Source organism: Canis lupus, chromosome 2 (genome assembly GCF_003254725.2).
Source record: "Canis lupus dingo isolate Sandy chromosome 2, ASM325472v2, whole genome shotgun sequence".
Taxonomy (NCBI): Eukaryota; Metazoa; Chordata; class Mammalia; order Carnivora; family Canidae; genus Canis; species Canis lupus.
This window is the reverse complement of record NC_064244.1, coordinates 20,544,205-20,570,844: the sequence shown is the minus strand read 5'-3', so window position 1 is coordinate 20,570,844 and position 26,640 is coordinate 20,544,205. Positions and strand designations below refer to the sequence as shown.

Below are 26,640 nucleotides of genomic sequence, written 5' to 3'. Positions count from 1 at the left end.
TTCACAAACTTTAAGACTATGAAAATTTTAACAACAAAGGAAACAAAAGAAAAAACACATTTGCTTTCTATTTCTACAGGCGTCTTGGAAAAATTCTGGTACCAAACAGCAGGAAAAGACCCATTTTTTTTTATATTATACACAAAGTTCAGGTTAGTAAATAAACTGATTTTCTAAAACAGAAGATACTTCTTTCATTGCTTATGAAACAGTTACCAATTTGACACGCTAATTTTGAAAACTAATTTATTAGAATGTAAGCTTCTCAAAAGTAGGTTCTGCTATTAAGCATAAACCTAAACCTCCATAGCAACTAGTGTAAACCTTGGAACACAGGAAGGCACAGCATTACTGAGTGAAAGGACTCAAATCCTCTGGAAATAGCAATGTTTAAGAAATTGTATTTTAATATTCAGAAGCTAGTTATCTGTTTTCCCTATTACAGTGCATATTCCTTTGAAAGCCTCCTAACTGCAAAGTAACCAAAATCTTACAACTAGAATAATCCAGATAAAGCCAGAGAAATTCACCTAAAAAACCCTACCCTGATTATTTACCTCCTACCTGACTGGCCACGACCCTAAAATTGCTTCCCTGAGCTTATCAGCCAAAGAAATGCAAACTACCTAAGTAAACACAGAAATTTTTGTTAGCAGCATTGCCCAAGTAGCAACACACAGAGGTAACAGTCTCAAAACCAAGTTGGCTACTCAAAACCTCTCATTAGGAGATGAAATGGGGATAAAATTGTTTTGTCATCCCCTGGTTCCTCTCAAAGATATGGGGTACCTCAAAATAAGTCCTATGTGCAACTAAATACATAGAATTTAAAAGTTAAGGTCACACTACAGAAGGAACAGCAAAAGTATGAACAATGAACAACAGTGTGAACAATATCCCTTATCCATTTGCCCAACCCCAAAAAAGCACATGGAACACATAGCTATTTTCTATTTAAAACAAAAACAAAAACAACCTGTTAAAGGCCAAAGGCAGAGGATTATGCCTGGCCTTTAATTCACTGGCCTTTAATTCATTTTAATTTACCAAAAGGAAACGCTAATGTGATCCTCATACTTGGCCTCCCAAGATCCTGACTTCATACCAAGATGGAACTTAAAGTAATGTATTCTGCAGAATTTTCTTCCCAAATATTTTCTTCCTTACTGAGAAGACAAATGATTTTTGTTATACTCCGTGATTAAAACCTCAATAACTCTTATCCTGCATTGCTCGGCAGCATGAGAAGACATCACATCCAGGGGAAGGACACCTGGGGTTACAGCAAACCAAGAACAAAGCAGAGTCCCTGTTGCTGGAAACACTGGTTTCTCAGCCTTTATGTTCTACTGGTGTTGCAAGGGGAGGGCAAGGACAGGAAACAGCGGAGCTCATGAAGGAGCTCATGACGTAACTGTCTTGCATCTGGCTAAGTGGTAGCAGGACAAACAAAGCAGGGTGAGATGGTACAGGTCAGGTGCTGATTTCCTAAGGGGTGATGGAGAGGCCTCAGAGTATCTGGGATGAGCTTTCCAGAGAGCAGATCTGGAGAGCCCCATAGGCCCTGGGCAAGCGTGTGCTTGGCATGTTTAGGAAAAACAGAAAAGAAGCCAATGTGGCTGGAGCGAGGGAACGAGGAAAGTGGTTGGAAACTAGGTTAGGGGGATGGCAGCAGCCAGACCAGCTTCTGATTCACTCCAACACTTGGAGCAATGGTTGATTCAGAGATCAGAGTTCTACACCTCTGAATGCAGTGGAAATCAACCGGCCTGACAGATGCTCAAAGTGATCCACTGGCCCAGCCTTCTAAGGCCATCTGGAGGGTTCCCAGAACTGTCTCACTTCGTCTTCACCTGTAGGCATCGGCGCACGGTGGTATTTGTGAACCAATGCCCTGTTCCTGTAAGAAGACACACAGCAGGGCGCTCAGAATTAATGCTGGAGACTGTGTAGGCTCCTTGCCCTGGCGGATGGTTTCCGACCTGGCATACTGCCCACACACTCTTTGTGACAGCAGCTGAAACTCCAGGTTATGGTGTGTTAGAATAAAACTCCTGTCATCTTCATCCCACCTGTCACAGGTTATCAAAGAGATGGGGTTTTCTGGGACACCCCCAACCTCAAATACTCTTCCCTATCATCCCCATAAATGCATGTCTTATTCTCAAACAAATTACTCTGGTCATGATTAAAGAACACACAGTGACCACACCTCTAGGAGACAGATAAAAATTCTTCTAAAAACAGTACCAGAATGTTAAGGCTTGCATTATTAACATTCCCATGTTTTTTAACATTTGCCTGAATGCTTACTACATGCAGGCACACTGCTAATGCACTGGTTGTATTTCTGTAAGACTCTATCAAGCCTATACTGTTGTTATTCCTATTTTATGATAAAGCTAGTAAACTAAAGACCCAGAGGGTGGGCCCAAGCAGTCTGATCCCAGAGGATGCCAAATCACACTGCCTCTCTTTAAAGAAATCGTACAGTGAGAATTCACTCATTGACCAAAGTTACCCACATCCTTTTCCATTTAGCTAAAAATGACAGTCTTGTGTCTTCTTTAAGATCTACAGTCAGTCAAGACTCTTTAGGGAGATATATATAACCTAGAGCTAAAGAAACTACAGGGAAGAATCTACTGCTCATTAATAACAAGTGACATGAAATGCGGAACCACTGTGTGGACCACAGACCTCCACAAACAGGATGCAAGCTCACGTTCCTGGGCACCCACCTACTAGCCACCCTCCTTCTACATTTCCGCATCCTTTCATCTGGGGAAGAGCACAAGCTTGTCGTGTAGTTAGTAAGTTAGTTAGTTAAAACAAGGGGTCACAGGGCAGCCCCAGTGGCTCAGTGGTTTAGCGCTGCCTTCGGCCCAGGGCGTGATCCTGGAGACCTGGGAGCCCCACATCGGGCTCCCTGCGTGGAGCCTGCTTCTCCCTCTGCGTGTGTCTCTGCCTCTCTCTCTCTCTCTCTGATGAATAAGTAAATAAAATCTTTTAAAAAATAATAATAAATAAATAAAACAAGGGGTCACAAAGTTGTGGCCTGACACACCACCCCACCCAAAATTGCAAAGACATGGTACATGGGGGTGGAGGAAGAGGCTCAGCCCCACCAACCTGCACGTTCAGTTGCCTATACCACTGCCACGGAGGAAGGGGAAAAGTTCATAATGGAAGTAAGCAACTGATGCAAAGGGAAGGCAAACACACAAACCTGTACCATCCACTTACCAGGAGGATCATCTCTGTTATCTCAACATGGTTGGGATTCTCTGCAATTATCACAAGGCCAGTTCTTGAGATCTGGGGCCTGGGGACACAGCATCAAGTACAAGACTTTCCCCTAAAAGGATCTGTCAGAGGTGCTGTTGGTGTCAGGGAAAGAGGTGGTAGGTTTCAAGGCCAGTCCTTAGGAGGGAGGGTTTTAAGCACAGGAAATATGGGACTTAAATGACATAAAACCATATGTAAAAGGATGCCTTTGAAAAGGAACTCCTAGCACTCATGAGATCTCAATGCTGACACACAGTGAGCCTGAAACAAAGGCTGAGTAAGAGGCCACACACACTTCATGCGCTTCATGAACGGCGTGACTGAAGTTAGCCTTGGCTTCTACGCAGCCTGAAGCCCGTCCATCAGTCTGACCTGGGAACGGCACAGCAGCACATAGGAAGAAGCACTTGGAGGCCACGATTAGGATGACAGGGGCCCCATCCTCAGTTTCGGATCAGAGATGAAAATATGCAACTCGTGATAAGTGACGACAAAGAAACCTGAAGGAGGAAAGCACTTCCCAACAGGGGCAATGTGCAGTGAGCTCTGCTTTCTCATCCCAGGGCACCCAAAGGCCCGGAGCCTTTCACTCCACTTCATCATAAATGAAGCTGTCTCACAACAGGACAGTACACTGCGTGATGCTGGCATCCACATCAAATAGTGCTCAAGGAGCTTCAAGAAAAAACATCCATTCTTCTAGGGAATGAAACTCTTACCAGAAGGGACAGAGAACCCATGCCAAGGGGAACAGGAAACACACACAGGATGCCTTATCAACAGCACCAAGATGGCCCCAAGACCTGCTTACCTCACTCACCCCCACCACCCCCTCGGGGCCCCAACTGCCAGGCTGGCAAGACTTCCCAAAGCCCTTCTAATCAGGCCAACCAATAAAAGGAGGCCAAGCATCCTTTCCCTCCTCCCTTCCTCTCACTAGTCCTGCCGCTGAGGTGTTATGTGGAGCTCATGCACTGTGGGGAGCCCCACAGAAACCACAGCCCCCAAAGGAGGTGCAGCCAAAAAGGTGCAATTAGGGTACTGCCAGGTGTGATTGTATTACCAGGTACAACACTAGTAGCTCACTCCTAAAATAGATAGTCGTTGAAAACAAACCCAGAGTGAAAAGAACGCTGAAAAATGTAATGTAGAATCTTCTTCAGAATCCAAATAATAAGCAAAGAGATAGGGGCCAACCTCCCCCAATGAGGCAGGGAGACTTGGGATTCCCAGAGAACCTTATGTCAATCAACCTTTTGATCAAGGATCTTTATTCAAACACACAACAAACACTTATCTGCCACCAAGGATATATGCCTAGGGAAGCTAAATTATTTGTCAATGATAGCAGGTCACTGTGGAATCTGGATGAAGGCTCTACTATTAACTACACACGACATAAAAGACATAAACAAAGCTTAAACCAGACAAACAGATCATCCCTATGTAAGGGGTACCTGGTGGGCTGCTCTACCGCCATTAACCACTGACCCTGGACCCCTCAACTAGCAGTCAGTTCCTGCATTTACAGGAGCCCAAGACCCACAAATGAACCAGGCAACAATCCTTACTCAGCATCCCTGCCAAGTAACTCTTGGTTACTGGTGACCTAGTGACCTGATTTTCTTCTCTGGCTGAGATTCCCGACTCACTCACCACATCCTCCTCACTTACACTCCCATGCTGGAGCACTGAAATTCTACCTTCTCTGCATAACATGTCTTTGTTTCTAAAAACCTTGCCTGTTCATACATTTTAAACCTCTCTTCACATTGGCCATTGGTATGGGCTGGATGTTTCTATCTCCCCAAAATTCTGATGTTGAAGCCCTAATGCCCAATATGATGGTACCTGGAGGTGAGGCCTTTGGGAGGTGAATGGGATTAGTGTCCTTGGAAGAAGAGACACAAGAGAGATGACTTCTCTCTCTCTGCCAAGTAAAGATATAGCAGGACCGCCATCTGCAAACCATGAAGGGGGCCCTCATCAGACACCAAACCTGTCAGCATCTTGATCTCGGCCTTCCAGCTACCAGAACTGTGAGAAATAAATGTCTGCTGTCTATGCCACCCCATCTATGGTACATGTGACAGCCCCTGGGCTGACAAAGACAGCATATCCATACCTTTGGGTTCAGTTTTCTTTCTTCCAGCCAATGTTCTCTCTTCCACTCTCCCAGGGTGGGCCCCTCACCTAGAGCTTCTTAACCCAACTCTCTTCTCTACCACGATTTATAAAACTGACTCAGCACTTCAGGTACAGAAGGTCCACTAAGACGACACAGGTGAATAGGGCACTCACCCCAAACCTCAGGGAGACTCTGAGTCTAATGGAACTGAACGGTTTTATTCCACTGGGTGGATGAAAACAGTCCTGTATAATGTCACATCCAGATACCAGCTTGAGGAGAGCAGGCAAAGTAAGAACGCTAACATCTCTTAGCACCTACATGCAGGCACAGAGCCAGGGGCTTCACCTGCATTACCTGCCTGAAATTCCCATGGTAGAAATGAGAAAACTGGAGCTCACAAAGGTAAAAGAACTTACCACATACCACCAAGTCTACCTAAAATAAGGCACATGGCTCTTTCTAATATGCCAGGGTTGGAATGAATACTAACCAACACTTTAAAAAGCCTTGCAGGGGGGTGCCTGGGTGGCTCAGTTGGTTAAGCATCTGCCTTCAGCTCTGGTCATGATCCCAGGGTCCTGGGACTGAGCCCTGCATTGGGTTCCCTGCTCAGTGGGGAGCCTGCCTCTCCCTTTCCCTCTGCTGTTTCCCCAGCTATGCTCTCTGGCTCACTCCTCCTCTCTCTCTAAAATAAATAAAATCTTTAAAAAAATAAAAATAAAAAGGCTTGCAGGGAAAGGTAATGTGAAGGGCTTTCTTCCACAATCATAGAAAGAACTCATACATTTGTTCTTAGAACTATATTCTAAGTTATTCTTATTTATAAAAATACGCTCGTATATTTATTTAGAAAGAAATTATATATGTATTTACTCGTAGGAAGTTGCCTGCACTACAAGTCAAAATGTGAACAGACGAGAGTTCGCAAAGATAGTTCTCCTACATTCAAATGAGTCCCTAGGCTTTCTCAGTGTCTCAAGTAACTACACTTAATGTTTTTAAGACATTAGTCGAAACAAGAGCTAAGAATGCACACATCCCCCCCAAAAGGGCAGTTTTTTACGATGACAGAATTGTGTGAGTTGCTTTTCTTCTAACATTCTTTTTCTGCCATAAAATTGTCATCATCATCCCAGTATCTAGGAAGTTTCGATCTTGGGTTTTTGTTTCTATTCCTCAGCAGTGGCAACAGGTGCAGTAGGCAGGGTGACTCAAGGTGGGTGACACGAAGGAACCTGTATTGACTCAGGGATGGAGGAAAGATAATTCAAGTCCTATGCACACACTCAGGAGCTGTGAGATGCTGGTCTAGTCGGCACTCCCGGGCTTCTGCTTCCCAGCCAGAGCTCCACATCATGAGGCCTCATCTCCTAGTCAATCCCATGACAACATGGGCTCACGACCAGGGTGACCACACTTCCAAGAAACAGAGGGTATGTGTTTAAAGGAGATTAGGGAGTGAATCATCCATGAGTAAAAACTCATTTACCTCCATTTAGAGAGTCGTGTTCGTCAACAAGAGGTTCGTAGAGGGAACATCTAATGTTTTACAGTTCTCCTGAAGAGGCTATAAATAGGAGTGTATGAAGTCGGGCAGCTACGGCTGACTTAAGGCTCACTGAGAAGCACATGCATGCAACATGTTCCAGACTCTATTTGTAAGCTGGTTTGTTTCTAGCAAAAATGGAAAAAAAAAAAAAAAATAAAAGAAAGGAAAAAAAAAAAGCCTTGTACATCCAATCATTACAGATTTCAGCTGTGCAAATCAAACAGGAAGCTCATGAAAAATGCAATTTAGAAGCATTGAAATCAAACAAAACCCCCCCAAAAAGACCTATTTCGGGCATATATATGGACAGCTGCAAAGCTAACTGTGTTTTTGTTTAACCGCAAATTGTTTAAAGTGACCAGCGGAGCACAGTACGAGAGACATCCAAGTGGACATTTCCCTGGACGTTACCAAGGTCTCCACGTTTCCCCTCCCTATGGACTCACATAACCCAGACCAACCAGTCTAATAAATGCCTCTGTGACACCCACACCATGCTCTGTGGGGACAGCCTGGACAGAGAAAGAGGGGAGTCTTCCAGTCAGAAGCAGCAAGAGGCCAGTGCTCAGAAAACCAACACCAAACACAATCTCCCATGTCTAGTGGGCTGACTACTCACCAGCACTGCCTTCTGCCCACCACCCCTCGCACAATGGTCCCCACAAGAAGAGTCGCTTTTGATGAGATCTGTGCCATAGGACTCCTAGGGTGTAACTGAAGACAAGAAACAAAGAGAAGGAACAGGAGAGGAGAAAACTTCTGCTTCTCAGACCCCACCTCCAGCCAGTGCCTCAGAGATGTTTCCAGCGCTAAAAGATGAGGGGCAACTGGTTTTAATTATCAAAGGAATTATACCTTTACAGCTTTGGGTGGGCACAGGGTATTCATCAAAAGAAAAAAGCCCTCCATTCACACCTACCCAGACCTCTTCTAAGAGTCCTGAACCATCTACCACCTAAGAGCTCCACATACTAAGGAGCCAAGTAGAACCACTTGTTAAATAAGCAAAGCAATTATTTAAATACTGATTATGGCAAGTGCTTCATTTTCCATTGACCATTTTACAATAAATTAGAGCTTATAGATTTTTAATATAGATCTTTAGAGTATATGGAAGGCTCTAGAGCGGTAATGTTATGGGCCACAAGGAATAGAGCATTCCTTGAGTGAATAATAATAAAGTTTAAAAAATAATAAAAAGAAAGAAATGAGGAAAAGAAAAAAGGGGTGAAGAGAAGGGCAATGCCCCAGGGTGGATAAGCGTGCATTGTCTGTAGCGAGTGTATGGAATTCTAGTGATCTTGGATCAGTTACTGAAGGTCTGTATATACCAATGTCCTCTTTGGCAAAATACAATTGCGGGATGGATGAGGATCCAAAAAATGATGCACATAAAACATTCAGCATGTGTGCAAGAAATTAAGTATTAGCGACCATCATTCTGGACTGAGTTCAGTTCCAACTCCACCAGTAATTAGCTGTGTGGTCTGAGGCAAGCTAGTCGCCATGTCTGAATGTTGGCTTATTCACAAAATAAGTGAGTCTGGGTTAGATGATCTCTGTGGCTTCTCCAAGCTCAAATCCTCTCTGACAACGTGATGTGCTTTACCAGGTCAAACGCCTTTATGCTTCTAGTACCCACACCTTTCTTTTGGGATTTATTGGTCCCAGCCATGACTGGATACCAAAGGTGTGGTCACAAACACAACTCCCCATTGTGTGACTGTGCTTAAGGGAATCCTGTTTTGTGATGATCCCTCTCACAAGTGGTTTCCAGGAACACACAGTGGCAAAAGGAAGGCCTGCCTGTGCTAGGAGGAATCAATAGATTTCCATTCCTGTGGCTTTCAAATGTTGGGGCTGTCCCCAAATCAGGATGTGGTGTAATGTGTCCTGGTGTGGCTTGGGAGTGAAGGAGCGTGTATGTAAATTAAATTCATTTGCTGTAACCACCCTTCTTCATAAAAGGAGCTCTCAATTATTTCCTGCTGAAAACACTGCAAGAACCTATCCTTCCTAAGCTTAACAATGAAGTCGAAAAGCAGCCACTAAAAGTCCATTTCTCTTAAATCTGGGTGGAACAGCAACTATTTCAGATTTATCATTCTCCCCTCACTGTTTTAAACTCCTCAGTGACACCTCTTCTAAGGAAAGACAGGGCTTTAACGTCCTTACGAAGCAGGAGATTTATAATGATTATTGAAAAGGATAATCTGTCATGGTGCGCACCATCACACGGGATTCTGTCTCATAAACCCACACCATAATCTCCTAATATAGGTGGTAGGTTGTTTACACCCACATTATGTAAACAACAGGGCAGATCTTAATGCTGCTGCTAAGCAAGATTACAATACAATTAACCTGACGGAGTAACACTCGTAAAAAAAAAAAACAATGGTAATCAGCTGTACTGACAGGAAATATCCGAGATACCTGGAGGAAACCAGACCAATCTTTACTTCTCTAAGAGTCATCTGGATGTCCCTAGGCTGCATCAACACCACTGGTATTCCCTGACCCCTGGCCCGTTTCAATTCCGCCTCACTCTCCCTAACCATGTCCATGTCCATGAAGAAAGAAGAATCAACAACCTGTCCTGAAATCCTTAGTTTGGGTAACAGTCCCCAGGGGATGTTAGCAGACATCAGGGGAGAGGAAGATAAGAAATTCACGATGAAAGGATTAAGAGGCCACCCTGTGAACTCAGTGACCTGCCTCGGTATCACCCCGAGGTACCCAGACATTCTTCTCAGATGATGCAACGTGAAGTACACACCACCACCACCAACAGATGGATCTCACCCAAACAACTGGACGTGGATCTCATCAAGCTTTAGGGCTAACTTCCAGTTTACAGACATTACAGAGACTGGTGGAACAGGTTAAAACCAGCTGCCAAGTCCAGAATGTGGGCCACTTTCCAAGACAACTGACCTGATTCTTCAACAAATCAACAGCTCTGGAGAAAAGGGTGGGGGAAGAAGAGCTGCTCCAGAGTTTAAAAGCTTCGGGAGATGTAATAATCAGATTGCAAGTCTGGACTCTATCCTGGTGCCAGTTTGAAAAAAACTTACTGTAAAAGACCTTTTTAAGCTACTAGGCATGAGGTCAACCCCGGGCAGGTGGAAGTTCTACAGACCCCTGCCCTCTCCCAGACCTTGCCATCTGATGCTCTGGAACTGTGTGTTCAGCCACTCCACAATGAAAGGGCAGGGCCCATAGGGAGACCAGGGCACCAATGGCTGGGCCTCACCAAGCCCCATGCGGAAAGGGGAGACTCGCAGGTAAGATTCGGAAGATTCACAGTTGGTAGAACAAGAGGCAGTTAGCTCCTGGGGTTACCTAGGGAGGAAATGGACAGGTTCCTCTACGAACAAGTTTTGCCAATAGGTTTCCAGCAGCCCCAAGCTCCATCTGAAACCCATCATGTAAAAAGCATAAAATCACTGCTCTGAGCAGGAAAACCAGCATCTGAAACAAGCAAGTTACCTGTGCAATGGGAGAAAACACACAAGCAACACCCAAGTGGCAACTTCACGTTTGCTTTCTTCAGCCGTTCTCCACTCCTGCCTCTACTCCTCGGAGAGTTTGGTTGAGTTTCCTTTTGTTTCTCATCTATTTTCAAATCTATCTAATGGAGGCAGAACATACATAATGCAAATGGCACACATTTCACACCATTTCCATCACTTTTCACTTGTTGCAATTTTAGTTTTATTTGATTTGTCTTTGTACTATAACATCCCCTTTCCCTAAGGCTAAAGAGCCAGCCAGAAGCCAGCCTGGGATGAACAAAGAAACAGGTTGGGGCCTGTTTCCAACTTCCAAACTCTGCACACTGGTGGCCTCGGCAGCTGAAATGTGCCGTCCAGCCAGGGTACAAACAGTAAATGTGAACAGACGGCGATGGCAAGTGAAGATACGGCTTCTTCACCACACCTTCTGAGTCTCTAACTCCGCCCCCAAATCTGACTTTCCCAGAGTTTCTAGCTCAAGTTCTAGGGCTTTTAACCTGCTGCTGCTGCTGCCCAAACTATCCCAATGGCTGCGGAACAGGGTTTCTCTCCTTTCACCGGTTTCAAAGACCTGCCATTTTACTGGTCAATCTTCTTTTAAAACACAGCGGACTCCCCCATGGTTCTAACTGTATAGAGACTTTTTAAAGATTTGAAGGAAATCTTTTTAGATCAAAATGCAAAACTGTTCATTTGTTTCACTCTTCAAACCAGGTATTCTAAAATAAAGAGTGGCCTTTTTGTTTGCTATTTTGAACTAGTAAACTGGGTCCATAATTAAAAATCCCTAAAAATGAAAGATGTACTACACCTACAGAGTTAGCTTAACAATGCTGTAATTCCGTTTTAGAAAGTCAGGAAGCTGGGAGGCCAGTAAAAAGTGTCTCAACAGAAACCAAAGTGTAAAGTTAGTCCTATTCTAAAGAGGCTATTACTCATGAGGGTAAAATTATATAACCAGCTCTTATCAAGCTACTTAATAATCTTTAAAAAAAAAAAGGTAAATAGAAAAACACACAGGAGGTGTTTAAAATGCTTTGAAAATGTTCAGAATATTGGGGATACACAAAGAATTCCTCTTCGATAGGGAATACAAAATCCTCCAATATGGATTATATGTGAATAGAAAAAAACACTGTTTGAATACAGAATTGTTACAAAGAGGGGAAAAATGTATTAATGTATAATATAATTATATAAACATCTTGAAAAATGCATCATGCCTAATTAAATTCCATCCATTAATAAGGCAGTAGCCTGGGGATAGTTTGTACAAAAATGGCATTTCTGGTAAATATAATATTTAAAACACTACTCAAATATACAAGCACTGTCTTATGACATAATTATGTGTTTTTAATTTGGCGCCATCCAAACATGAGACCTAAAAAAAAAAAAAAAAAAGACAAAAACAGAAAAACAAACAGGAGACCTAAAAGAAAGCGACTTCACAAACAAATCACGTTAAGATGCTATAATTTCCATATGGTAATGTCAAAGTAAAAATGCAGTACAAATATTCTCCTTAAAACTATGATTTTGGATTTATCTGGCAAGTGCATTACTCCCATTGGGATCCCAAACTCCTTCTAAAGTTGGGAAGTCAAACGTGTTATCCACACAGGGAATACAGACATGGTCCTGAGAGAGAAGGCCCAAGTGTGATTCCCAGCTCTCAACCATAACCTTGGACAAGTTTTTAAATCTCTTTGTCCTGGGCAGCCTGGGTGGCTGAGCGGTTTAGCGCTGCCTTCAGCCCAGGGCGTGATCCTGGAGACCCGGGATCGAGTCCCACGTCGGACTCTCTGCATGGAGCCTGCTTCTCCCTCTGCCTATGACTCTGCCTCTCTCTCCCTTTCTCTCTCTCTCATGAATAAATAAATAAAATCTTAAAAAAAAATCTCTTTATCCTTTAGTGTCTCATTTGTCAAACACTAGTAATGCTACCTGCCTCAAAGCATCACTTGGAAGATCACAGAAGACAATGAATACCACCACACCTGGCATAAGAGTAAACGCTCGGTAAATGCCAGCTATTACTATTTTTATCATCTTTAAGACCCATCTCAGTGGAAATCATTCTTATCAATACAGAGCACCTCTTTCTGACAAAGGCAAAAAAAAACACATGCCTCAAAAGCAAGATGCATGGAGCAACAGTGGGTGAACTGCAAAGACAAAGCCAGACAAAAAGGTCACGTTGTGTACAATTCTCTGTGGATGAAATGTCTAAAAAAAGCAACATTCTAGAGACAGAAGAAAGATGCGTGGTTGCCTAAGACTGCGGATGGCAACAGGAATGGACTCCAAAATCTGGGTGACAGTCGTTTAACTGCATAATCTACTGAGCGCTATAGAGCGGCACACTTTACTATGGGCAAGGTGTATGAATGTAAATTACACCTCGATAAAGCCACACTGATCTAAAAAAGAGAGGTTTCCAAAGCCTTGGCACAGGCATTTTCATACCACTCCGTGAAAATAGCAAATTCAGATATTTTACCAAGGACAGCAGAAATGGTGGAGAATGCAAGCTTGGGCAAGGATCAGACTTGGATCCCAATCCTAATCCAGCTTTGCTCATTTCAGGGCAAACTCTTCACTTCTCTGGGTATCAGCTTCTATATCTGTGAAACGGGAATGGGAATCCTAACAATATGACTCTCAAAGGCTGCTGTGGGCATTACATCATCCTCCCCTTACCCCTCTCCAGGGTTTCCCAGATCAATAAATGGCGCCACCCTTCATGAAGTCGCTGAGGCTAAAAGTGAGTGTGGATGTCATATCTGACTCCGTTCCCTCTCAAATATTAGCTCCAATCCATTAGCAAGTTCTGATGGCTCCATCTTCAAACTGTATCAGGTACCCAACCAGTTCCCACCAGTTCTTTCCCAGTCATCACAACATCCCCAGGGACTCACAAAAGCCGCCTACTGGTTGGTCTCTGGACTTCCATTCTGGCCCCTCTGCAGGTACCACTGCACTCCATCCCAAAGGGGTGTATGTTGAACTCAAGGCCAAGCTCTATCATTCCCTGTGCAGTCCCTCCCATGACTGACTAGACCATGGCCTCCAGGCCCCACACAATCCAGTGTCCACTCGGACTTCAGTTCATGTCCCACCCCACATCCACAACTGGCTCCATCCACCTGGGCCTTCTTGCCATTCCCCAAAAGCAAGTTCCTCCCGCTTCTGGGCTGTTATTTGTACAGAGAGATGGGGGCGAGGTTCATCCGTTCCTCCCTTAAGATCTCAAATTATCCTCCGAGATGGGCCTTGCCCTATTAAAACCACCACTTCCTGCCCTGCTAGACTCTAGCCCCTTCGCCTGATTGGTTTCTTCATTGCATTGCTGTTCCCTAGAATCACATACTGTCTTCCTGCTATAGTGAAAACTCCATGTAGGCAAGGATTTTGACAGTCTTGCCCACTGTCCTCGTCACATACCCGGAGTCTGGCACAGAGCCTGGCATAGAGGAAACTTCATGGAAGAGGAAACTTAAATACTTTCTGAATGAAGAGATCTCATAAAGCACTTAGCCTGCCAGGTAGGAAATCCTCCAGAATTGTAAGTTAGTAACAATAAAAATATTATTACACATTTATTGTTATTTTATTTCACAAAAGAATATGGAAGCCCTCCTAGGTTAACATGCCAATAATCCAGGTAGAACTCTAAGTATGCCACTTTGGTACTCAAGATGCCTTCATCCCATGAGCACAGAGTAACATGTTCTCACTCTGGCAGGAACATAAAGGATGATGCAACGGATTTTCACCATCCTTCTCTGCCTCCTCTGCCTTCAAAGATCACCCCTGTCCTAACGGGGTGACCCGGGTGCCACAGAACCACAGGGGAGTCCCTCAAATGACAACTTAAAGAGTTATGGGGCCCTCCACCAGCTATAAAGCATGCGAGCTTCACCTCACCCTCAAGACAGCTCTATGAGGTAGGCAAGGGTGATTGATTTACCTCCAGTTTACAGATGAGAAAGTAGAAAAACAGAAATAAATGACCCACTCAAAAATCATACTACTAAGAAGCTTGCATTTAGGATTCTGAAAAATTTAAAAACCTAGGTGTCTCTCTCTCTCTCTCTCTGTCCCCCCACACACTATATTACTCTGTGCATCCATTAAAAACAGCAAGAAAAATAAAGACCACAGCTTTAGCTATTTTAAATGACATTAAGTTATAAGGGAAATGAATATTGTAAAGCCTTTCTAAATATACATATCCACAATAACATTCTTAACTTCCTGGAAATTTGAATTCATCCACATGAGACATTCATAAGTAACTTCTGATTATTTACACTACAGGAAGTTTATTTTTTATTTATTTTTTATTCTTTTAGATTCTATTTATTTATTCATGAGAGACATAGAGAGGCAGAGACATAGGCAGAGGGAGAAACAGGCTCCCTGCAGGGAGCCTGATGTGGGACTCGATCCCAGAACCCTGGGATCATACCCTGAGCCGAAGGCAGACGCTCAACCATTGAGTCACCCAGGCGTCCCTAACACCGCAGTTTATAATAGAACTGTCGTTTCATAAGCTCATTAGCATGCAACAGGCCCAGGTACCTGAAAAACTTGGATAAAATGTGAGTTTTCATCTTACCTCTCATGGAGTATGCTCCATGCAGCACCCCATAGGTGCTCCAGGGCAACCCAAGTGGGCATTGACAACAAAGAGGATAATCAAGAACGCTCCAAACCACATGTACCTACGACCAGCCAGGAAGCAGACAGCTGGTCCATAACCTGCATTTTCTCAATCCTGTTTTTGGAGGAGACTTCACAACACATACTCACCCCAGAAGGCTACGTACGCTAGACATCCCTTCTATTTAAGACTTGTGGGCCTAATGACTGAACTCATGATACAGAAGCATAAGCAGGAAAAAGCACTGTGCACAGCCCAGAGGCCTCTGATGTTTCATGGCCTCTAAAGGTGGGGGAAGGGTGCTTTTTTTTTTTAATAGGCGTATCCTTTTACACCGCAGAACCCCAAGACTTTGGGGTGTAGGTGGAACATGACTGTTACCAGACCATGCCTCCCTCCCACTTCCCCACCCAGCACCACCACAGAGCAGACTACGACCAGTGCTTCACAAATGCTTGGTGCCCACTGCTTCCCCTCCACTGAAATCTTTGGTAACACAGCTAACGCGGTCACCTAGTGCTAAAGCAAATTTCTTCTTTTCTTTTTTTTCTTTTTTTTTTCTTCTTTACTTCCTTTTTCTGAACCTCTCCCCTTCGTTCTCCTGCCCACAGTTCACCAGACTTTGAAAAGCATGAAGTTAGAATTCCCACAACTTCCCCCACAAACCCCATCTTATCTTCTCATCTGTCCAGAACGTCTGGTGGGCACACCTGTAGCCAGCTACCCCCATCCTCCCGGATGACACCAGCCCTCGGCTCCTGGGAAGCCTTTGGAACAGCTCAGGACCAAAAGGCCCCACCACAATTGGTTTCCAAGGGCCATCAGCTGTGACGTCTATGTCCAGCAAGAACACGAGAATACCAGAGTTTCCCTCTCTCCTGGATTCCACACTACAGACTGCCCCAACCTCGAGGCAGCCACACTTGAGACAAAAATGAACAGTCCTCTTCCTGTATTCAGCCACGCCCCTGCCACCAGACTCTTAAACTGATCAGCCCTGAGCAAATGACACTCATTTCCCTCCCACGCCTCTCCAGGGCCTTCACCTTTAAATCAGAAACCCAACCCCTTAGCTTTAGCTGTGATTTACATCATACTCTCAGATACCTTAATTCACAGCCCTTACCATGACTGTCAGTAAACAACTTTTTAAGAAATTTTCTAAAAGATTTTGTTTATTGGGGGGGAGGGGAGGGCATAAGCAGGTGGCAGTGGGGAGGGCAGAAGGAGAGGGAGAAACAGATTCCCCCACTGAGCAGGAGAGCCTAACCCAGGGCTCAATCCCAGGACCCCAAGCTCATGACCTGAGCTGAAGGCAGAGGCTTCACTGACCCAGGAGCCGCAGTCATTAAACAACTTTTGTGTCATTTTGTGCAGTCCTTTAAATACTGTCCACACCTACCCTGCCATGAGGACATGACCCCCCCCCCCCCCATCAGTCTTGTCAACTGCAATACACCCCATGCTAGGCCAATCCCCGGGCACAGAAGAGGCTCTATGTGAATGTCTGTTAAATGAAGGAGTGAATGAAAAGCAAAAGCTCCCCCACCAGTCTTAGAAACAGCCCCTATTTACCATGGCTAAATGGCAACCTACATCAGCTTGCCAAATTATTTATTTTATTGATGCGAAATGAAATAAATAATATCAGGTGGGTAAAAGCTCCAATTCCTTTTCAGCTGAGTTCCCTAAGTATTGAGCATAAGGAAAAATTCAGATAGATAAGGCCCAGCACTTTCCGCACTAGGAAAAGGGGAGAAAAATGACTTGCCTTCACAAAGGAAAAGCAAAAATAGGCCAAGATAAGACAAGGAAATTATACAAGAAAATGAAGCCTCATCAGGACATCCCAGCACTACATGGCCCTGAGCTGTGCACACAGACTTCTCGTCAGCACCAAAGCTTCCCCAACACACACGCCCAAAATGAGTTGCAAAAATGGGCCAGTGCCCACAGCTACTTTCTCTAGACTCACTCCCCAACATATATGGGGACTTCTACCAATGCCTGAAATCTAGAGCTTACTGAACCAAATGTCCTGACCCATTTTAAAAAACATTCTGCACACAGAATCCTGGAGAGAATAAAGTGCAGACAAGACATCATGAATAACACGAAAGCCACATTACTAATCTACTGGAGTCCCTCTTTTCAGAGAAAAATCCTCCACCCCGCAACCACTCCCAAAGAAAATCAGTGTAAATCTTTTCCACCTTTACTTGTGACATTTTAAACAATTAAGAAAACAAAGATAAGGATAAGAATATCCAGCCTACCACAGCTGAGGAAGAGGACTTCTCATAGCACTTCTCTAAAACACAAACCAGGTCTACTTTTAAACACCTGAAGAATGGATTCTGCGGCCCATTGGGGCAAGAGGCTGGCCATCGCAAACAGCCATAGCCAAGTCCATGACACTGGGCCACTCCCAAACTTTTCTCTCCTCCCCACGAAGCAACATTATAGAAAAAAGGCAAAGCTACTCAACTCTGACCTCTATTCCAGGTGGGCTTACATTGCTTACAGTGTTGTCCAAGGCCACAGGATGGTTGAAAAATAATATCTAAAAATTCTGATGTTTTTTGAGTTTCTTTTGACTTTTGCATGTGGCAGGATCCCCTTGTTTCTGAAGGAACACTGATCATTACAGCCCACTACATACTTTGCACCATATACTTCACATGCTGACTTAGAAGTGTCTACTGCATGGCAAAAGCTCCCTGTATGCATGTACCCAGATTAAGGAGCCCCAAGTCAGGAACAGGAACGAAGATTGCACCTAATAGAATAAGGCCACAACTTCCTTCCTGTAAATTCTAACTTCGAAGAGTATTGCATCATCCTCATGATCAATCTACTTCCAGTTGTCTCCAAGACCTCTACACTTTGCATGGAGTAATGAAGATGTCCAAAAATTTTACAAGTGGAAACTGGAGAAATGAAATGTCCGAAGATTTTACAAGTGGAAAATAAACGTAGGTAATAACAAAAGCATTCAATGACAAATCTATGGTTGAATAATGTGTTGTTTTCTGGCTTTTTTTTTTTTTTTTTTTTAACAGAACACAGGCACTTGAAACCACTCACTACTCAGGGAAATTTTTTTTTTTAATGTTCAGAAGTAAACACGTTATCTGGCTATCAAATATCTCTGTCATTCCGTGTTCTACAAAAAGGGTGCCTTTCCACCACATATTTCTCATAAATCACAGAATTTTACTTTTTAAATATTTTAAAAGCTGAAATATTTCTTTTCTTAAAAAATGATCAATCCAAAACTCCTGAATTCGAAAGGACAGTCCCTAAAACTTTTCTGCCGGTTCATTCTTCCAAATTAAGTGGAAAGTACCTGTTTTTTTCCTGTTTCTTCCCTTCTCCCTTTTATGCAGGTAGTTATTTGTTAGGCTATAAGAAAATACTATTCAGACAACTTGTTGGTATTAATCCTATGTGAAAAGTGGCAAACCACTACTGTAGACTATGGTTATTAGATGTATTTCAGTCTGATGTGAATGCTAAAGGCTAAGAATCTGTAACTCCTTCCTTTATTCACACACACACACACACACACTCTCTCTCTCTCTCTCTCCCTCACACAATCACACTGTGGCTGCCAAGCCATGAATCAGGCTAAGATGCCTTCAACCTCTGGGTGTGTTTGGGTGGTAGACATAAGTGACCTTCTTTTCTGTGTTCTTTTCAATTTTATAATACACATACATAATTCTGTAATTAAAAGTTTTAAACCTGAAACTACTAACACTAAGGAATCTCCAGACAGGCACCCCAAATACTATTTCAACTTAAAGCTACTTGGACAGCTAACATCTCCAAAGTAATGGCTCGTGGAACATGGTCAAAGAAGAAAACATACCTGTAAGCAAGAATTCCTCAAGGTAAAGAATGTAAAGTCTAACAAGCCTCACTTCATTTTTCTGTTATTTCCCTTAAATATCACACTCATTCTAATCAAATAACTTTGCTCTACTGATTTTTTTTTTTTTTTTTTTTTGAGGAAGGAAGGGTATGGTGTGTTGCCTCAGAGATTAACCTCTGCAATTTATCGTCTCAAACAGGATTGCTTTTCACATTTCAGAAGGGGCTGTTACCATGCCCGAGGCAGCATGTCAAAACTTGGCCATACGCGGCCGTGCCATCCCCAAGGGACCCGAAGGGAGAAATTAACGGGAACCCAATTTTCAGGACTACTTGGGCCGCAGACGCCACCCCATATGCTGGGTTGACTGCAAGGGAAGGGAGCGTAAAGGAGTCAAAAATGGAAAAGTTACTACTTGCAGACTGTTGGGCAACAGGGCGCCGGTCACCGTTATAGCGGCGGGGCAAGCCCCCCGCGGCCCCTCCTTTGTCTGGCCAGGCCCCGGCTCGCGGCGGCCCCGCAGCCGGCTGCTTCCCCCCCGGGCGCGTCCGCAAAGCGCGGGGCCGACGGGGCGCCGGGGGCTCGGCATCTGGCCGCGCATCCCGCCGCAGGCAGGCGGGCAGGCGGGCAGGCGGGCGGGCGGGCACGCGGGCAGGCAGGCAGGCAGGCAGGCGGGCAGGGTCTCTCCATTTTCAGGGCCGACGAGGCAACAATAAGCCGAGCTGAGCGGCCGCCCGGGCTCCCCTTCCTCGCGGCGCCCCCCGCCCCCCCGCGCCCCTCGGGCCGGGGGCCACGCGCCGGCCCCGCCCCGCCCCGGCCCCGCCCCCGGGCCCCCCGCACGCCCGTCGCCCGTCGCCCGGCGCGTGTCCGTCCTCCGGCGCACGCAGGGACCCCCGCCCCACCGCCCACGCCGCGCGGGCGCCGGGCGCCGGGGAGGGGACGCGGGACGCCGGCCGCCGTCTCCGCCCGGGGTCCCTCGGGCCGGGGGTCGGGCTGCGCGGTCTCCGCGGTCTCCGCGGGGCGGGCACCCGCCTCCCCCGAGCTCCCAGTCTTTGTGTGCAAAGTAAGTGCGGGCGGCGAACCTACCTCGGCGCGCTCACAAAGGCGCGCGGCTCCCTCCCCGGCGCTCGCTGCGGGCGGCCGCGGCGGCGCCCAGCGGCCCGGCTTCTCTGGGCGGCCCCGAGGCGGCGCGGGCGGCGGCTCCGACGGCGGCGCGGCCCGTCCGGCGCAGGGCGGCTCTTTCACACCCCGCGGCCCCGCGCGTCCGAATTAAGCGGCGGGGCGGGGCGGGGCGGGGCGATGGGGCGGGGGCGGGGCGATGGGGCGGGGGCGGGGCGGGCGGCGGAAGCCCCGCCCCGGCCCGCCCCGCCGCGCTGGCTGCGGGCTCGGCGCTCGGGACTCGCGGCGGCCCCGAGGGGAGCGCGCCCCCGGCCCCGCGGGTCCTCGGAGAAAGTCCGAGGATTCGGTTCCGGGAGGTTTCCCTTCTGCTGTTTGGGTCCGGTTGGCTTCAGGCACTTGCAAAGAAGAGAGGCAATGTTGGGAGAAAAAAAAAACCCTAAGTGTCCCCAGACGAGAGAGAGAAATGGGGACTCGAAGGTGGCGGGAGTAGGGTCAGGAAGCCCACAGGGAAAGACCCTTCTCTCCCTCCCTCTCCTCCCCGTCTCCGTCTCTGTCTCTCTCACGTGCTGGGCTGGTGGGTGTCCGGCCTCCATCTCCAATCCATGCTTGTGAGGCTTAGCGAGGCTGTCCCCATTGAAATCCTGAAAATACGTCACAGGAGAAAACTCAAAAGGAATCGGGGAGGAAGAGGAAGCAGATCTGTACTAATTGTATAAATTTACTGTCAAACCAGGAAATTTACTCCTACTCCTTCCCTGTCCCCACTCATCAAAGAGTCATTGGGGATTTAATTTGTGCGCCAGGAGGAAAGGTTTGTCTCACCTCCTTTTTACCCCCTCTCTGATTTTCCTTATTTACAGCTCTCCTACCGTAAATTGCTTCTCTGCCCAACCCTAAGACTCTCAGGTTACCATGCACCTGAATCAGGACATAGAACAAAAAAGAGAAATATCTAATTCAGAGTAGCAAAGGAGGACAGCAGGTTGGTGGATTTTAGATCAAAACCTTTTTAATTTTCTTGGCAACAGATGAATGAGGTGTTTTGTTTTGTTTTTTAATTGGGAAATTTTTCTGACTAAAACAGCTTGGGTCATTATCACAAAGAACAGTCATATCAATTACAGATTTTGGTAAACGAATAACTTAACTCCAAAGATGCTCTAAAGCCACAAGCTCTAAATGGCCTGACCAGCCCTAGATCCCTGAAGCCCACTGAGGGGTGGAATCACTTGATACAGGGTTTAGAGAGAAAGCAGTTCCTTCCCAGCCCGAGAAACTGCCCTGTGTGAACTTTATCCATAGTGTTTCCTACATACCTTTCTTTTCTCCCAGTCCTTGCATTGTATTGTTTCTGTAACTAACAAAGGGTCTACCAGTCGCCAAACCAGAACCTGGGATCCAGCCCAGGATCCTAGGACCTGGGAGCCAATCCCAAGTTCTAGGAATCCTGCAGGAGGCCTAGATGCCCACCTCTCCATCCCACTAATACTGCCATAGTTGGCCTTTGGTGTCAGTCATCACACTGGCCTCCCAACTGACCCCAGCTTCCAGTCACACACAATTTTTTCCTCCAAACTGCTTCTCAGTGAACTTCCCAAGTGCAAATCTGCTCAGGTTAAAACCCTTCAACAAATACCCAATTCCTACTACATAATCAAGTCCAAGCCCCTTGCTATAGTACCCCATAAGGTAGTATACTTTTTGATATCATGTGACCTCTCCTATGTGTCCTTCTTACATCCCCCAGACAACCACAGAGCTTCACTCAACCAGAGTGCTATATTTGCTGAATGACCCTGCTCTGTGAATATAAGGACTGAAGGAAGAGCCTGTTATGCTCTTCCACACACCTCCCCTCTGCCTAGCATACCTTCACCCCACTCCACCCCCCAAGGTTCCTCTCCTCTCTGAGGCCCAGGTTCCTCTGAAAAGACTTCCCTCATTTGTTCAAACTGGATGGACCTTCTCTCCCATCTCATGCCTGGCAGAGCCTGGTAATTATTGTGCTTTACAGTAAATATATGTCCTCCTTTTTTTAAAAAAAAGATTTTATTTATTCAAAGGTTTGTCTTTGAAAAAGAGGAGACACAGAGAGAGAAGCAGAGATGTAGGCAGAGGCAGAAGCAGACTCCTCTTGGGGAGCCTGATGTAAGACTCCATCCCAAGACATTGGGATACTGCCCTGAGCCAAAGGCAGATGCTCAACCACTGAGCCACCGAGGCAACCCAATATATGTCCTCCTTGAACTGAGTTTATGCTTGATACATATATCTTTACACCCTCATGCTTAACATAGTTAGGAACTGAATTGTGTTCCCTCCCCCTCACCCCAACAAATTTATATGTTGAAACCCTAATGCTCAATGTGACTATATTTGGAGATAAGGCCTTTAGGGAAGTAATTAAGGTTAAATGAAGTCATAAAGGTAGGGACCTAATCTGTAGAACTGGTGACATTACAAGAAGAGGAAGAGACACTAGAGACTTCTCAGAGAAGAGGTCATGTGAGGACATAGCCAAAAAAAAGCAACCATGTGCAAGCCAAGAAGAAGCCTCATCAGAAACCAACCCTGCCAGCATCTTACTCATGGACATCCAGCCTCCAGAACTATGAGAAAATAAATGTTGTTTAAGCCACTATCATGGCAGCCTGAGCATGCATTAAATTCTAGATTCTAACCTTGGAAAAGCACTAACCCACCAGTGAGCCTGTAATGTCCCCTTCTAGCAGCCTGAAGCAAACTTCTAAGATGCTAGGACAGCAGGTAGAGTGTCTGGATGTGAGAAGCGACCACATAGCATTTCCTCTGCCCTCCGAGAGGAATATGTAGCTCATTCCATAGCCTGGGGTATAAATGCCCACAGATTCTTAGCCATCACTAAGATACAAGCCTACCCTTGTATCACAAAACATAATTTAAACAAAAACAGTAAGAGGAGATGAAATATATCTTTGAACTTCTTGAGTCAAAGCCTTCTTAAAAGAAAAGACACCAATACCCACTTACTGAATCTACTGTTTTGGGCTGAATATTTCACATTCTGGGAACCTTAGGGGAATTTTAATCCAGGTAGGATCAAGTATCCAGTTTGGTTTGGGGCTCCTATGGATAGAGCTCAGAAGTAAGAACTTTAAGGTTAAGAACTAGAGTGATATTTATATTTGTACCCATACCATCTACCAACAGTGCCCGGAATATAGTGGGTACATGGTAGATGTTTGTAGAATGAATACATTTAGATTTTCAGGGCACTAGTAGACTTCCCAGGGTTATGCCAAGTCACACCAACTCTCAGCCCAGGTATGATGTTCTACAGATTCCACATTCTGGATGTGGACAGGACTCCAAGAAATGTCAGTGGCCTAGGCACCTCCTGTGCTCTGCTTGGGTTTCTTGCTCCTGGGATGACACGGATTATCAGGCGACAGACATCAAGGACCTTTCACTTGCTTTTTTTTTTTTTTTTTTTTTTTAAGATTTTATTTATGTATTCATGAGAGACAGAGAGAGGAGGCAGAGGGAGAAGCAGGCTCCATGTAGGGAGCCCGATACGGGACTCAATCCTGGGTCTCCAGGATCAGGCCCTGGGCTGAAGGCCGTGCTAAACCGCTAAGCCACCGGGGCTGCCCCACTTGCCTTCTCCAAATACAATATAAAGAAAATACTCCTCTGAAGGGTTGAGTCACTTAATATGTTGGTCATAGAGTCCCTAACCTGACATTACTAGAAAACGTGGATGATAATTTCCTATCCTATAACACTTACCCACAAGGTCGCCCATGCACTCAACTTTAACCTCATTGTTGCTTTCACATCTAGAGGCCTTTTAAAGTTATTCCTAAGGAAAACTGAAGAAAGCAGTGATGAACATCTGGGGCATGAAGTAAAACAACGCAAATCAATTTGGAATAAGATGTTCTTTAGCTCCTACTTTGGTCACTTTTCCCTATGTATACTCTTGAAATTGTTCCTTTATGCCCTACCTATTGTCCTGAAGAGCTCCAGAGAGATGAGAAAGGTTTCACAGTGCCGTGAAGGCTGGAAATTCATTTTATGTGTATACTCTCTTTTGTATCTTAAATTTTGTACTGTGTATGCGGACATTCAAATAGATAATCCATTAAAAAAGAAATAAAATTTTAGGGGCCCCTGGGTGGCCCAGTTGTAAGCATCCAACTCTTGGTTTCAGCTCAAGTTGTGATCTCCCCATTGGAAGATCAAGCCCTTGTCAGGCTCCACATTCGGCGAGGAATCTTGTTTTCCTCTCTCCCTCCGCCTCTCTCTCTCTCTCTCTCTCTCTTTCTCCCCCTCTTTCTCAATCTCTCCCTGAAATAAATAAATCTTTAAAAAAATAAAATTTTAATTTTAAAATAGTATTGTAAAAGTCATGTTCTTTAATATCTGTATCAGTGAACGATTACTGTAGAATAAATTACCTCAAAACTTAGTAGATAAGAATGAATGATTTGCTCACAATGCTAGGGTCTGGCAACGGGGACCACACTCAGCTGGGATTAGCTTCTTTCTGCTCCATTTGGTTTTAGCCAGGCTCTGTCACATGTTTGACGTCCGTTGGGAGGCCTGCCAAGGCCCAGCATGTCCCCAGTGGCCTCAAAGTCCAGATGTTACCTAGAGCTGTTACATGGGTGCCTCAGAGGCCCTCCACATAGCCTCTCAGCAGGATCCCTGAGACTTCCTCACGGGGCAGCTGTGTCCAAGAGGGTGAAAGAGGAAGCAGTAGGGCCCCAGGAGGTCTAGCCACCAGGTCATTCTGTGACATTCTAGCATTCAAAAATAGCACAGAGCCAGCCCTAATCCGAGGTTCAGGGAAATAGCCCCCACCCCTTGATGGTAAAAGCAGTGGTCACATTACATAGGGACCTGAGCACCCAGATCCAAGGATAGGAGGAATTGTGGCAGTCATCCCTGCAAAGAATCTTCCCCCAAGTTGGAGTTGAGGAACCAGAGTGGAGGGTAACTGTGACAACTGAGAATGGTAGTCTCAAGGGATATCATTCTGATCTATAAACAAGCCAAAAGCCACGTGCAATTGAACATAAAGCTCATAATAACAGGTTCCATAAATTGGTACTGGCTTCATGTCCTGAATTGATAGATCAGAGTAAATACTTGATTTCTGTTTATTTGTTTTGGCTTTCAGGTAAGAATGAGACTAGAGGTAAAAATAGCGTTAGGTCTCTAAACAAGCTAAGCTTAACCAAATTCCACACCAGTGTATTAGTTTTCTCTTGCCACATAACCAATTACTACAGACTTCGCAACTTCAGACAGTACCCATAGATCAGCTCATCTTCACTTTCTTCAGGCATGGCCTGGCTGGGTTCTCTGCTCAAGGTCTCCCCCCCCCCCCCCCCCCCCGCCGCCATGCCAAAATCAAGAACTTGGCAGAGCCCATGGCCCATCACATCTGGACCGCAAAGGTCCTCTTGGCAGAACGCAGTTCCTCGTTTGTCCAGTTTGTCCAGTATGTATGACCAAGGTTAAGGTTTCCTTGTTGTTTCCTTTCTGGCTGTCAACTAAGATCCACTCTCAGATTCTAAAGGCTGTCCATGTGCCTTACCATGGGGCTCTTTCCATTATCAAGTTGGCAAAGACACATCAAATCCTTCTCATGCTTCCTATCTCTGCCTCCCTTAACCTCTATCTCTCTCCATCTCTGCTCCTAGACTCTTTTACAGTGCTAGTGTGATTAGGCCAGCCTGACCCAGATCGCCTCCCTATCTTAAGGTCAATGGGCTTGAGACCTTCCTTATCTCTGCAAAATCACTTCACAGCATAGCTAGATGTACGTACCTTTTAAAATTAGTAGGATCTAGGAAAGATCAGAAGAAAGACCCAAGTCAAAATGAATGTACTGTAAACAACATCATGAGGTCTTACATCAAAATAGCCTCTTTGCATGAGCATTTGTGAACAAGAGTGGAGCCACTTCATTAAATATGCTAATAGGACCAATAATAAAAATGAATTTTATCCCCTTTAGTAGTGAATCTGCTACAAAGCATTTTGCAAACTCTACAACAAAGCTATAATTTGTAATGTAACTAAACCCCTGCCCTTTCTAAGGAGTTTAAAGTTTAAGAGTTTAACTTCAAATTTTCTAATCAATGTGTTGCCTAAAACGTTTAATTTAGTTTTTACAAAACATTCGCTCTTTGCTATTGATAATTTTAAAATCAGAGGGACTTTATAAAATAGTGATTAAAATCTAACTAAATATAACCTAAGAGGGGCACCTGGTGGCTCAGTCGTTTAAGCATCTGCCTTCAGCTCAGGTCATGATCCTGGGGTCCTGGGATCCAGCCCCATCTCAGGCTTCTCCCTCTCCCCCTCCCCCTGCTTGTTCATCCTCTCTCTCTCAAATAAATAAATATAATCTTTTAAAAAATATTACCTAAGAATCAAGAGAAACAGCTGTTAGCCACATAAACAACTCCTGAATGATGTGAAGATCTGAGTTTTATG

The 26,640-nt window shown here is 45.2% G+C and overlaps 1 protein-coding gene across 3 annotated transcripts in view; it reads right to left on the bottom strand.

Annotated features, from left to right (window-relative positions):
• Window positions 1-20,273, bottom strand: part of FAM107B (family with sequence similarity 107 member B) — a 70,698-nt gene extending 50,425 nt beyond the window's left edge. Inside the window, exon 1 of one of the 3 annotated variants that reach the window (XM_025445051.3) lies at window positions 20,119-20,273. The gene's annotated coding sequence lies outside the window, so the exon portion shown is untranslated. Of the gene's footprint in view, window positions 1-19,447; window positions 19,599-20,118 lie in introns of those variants that run through there. The other 2 variants (XM_025445050.3, XM_049100657.1) reach the window with 2 other exon arrangements.
• Window positions 20,274-26,640: the final 6,367 nt, after the last annotated feature.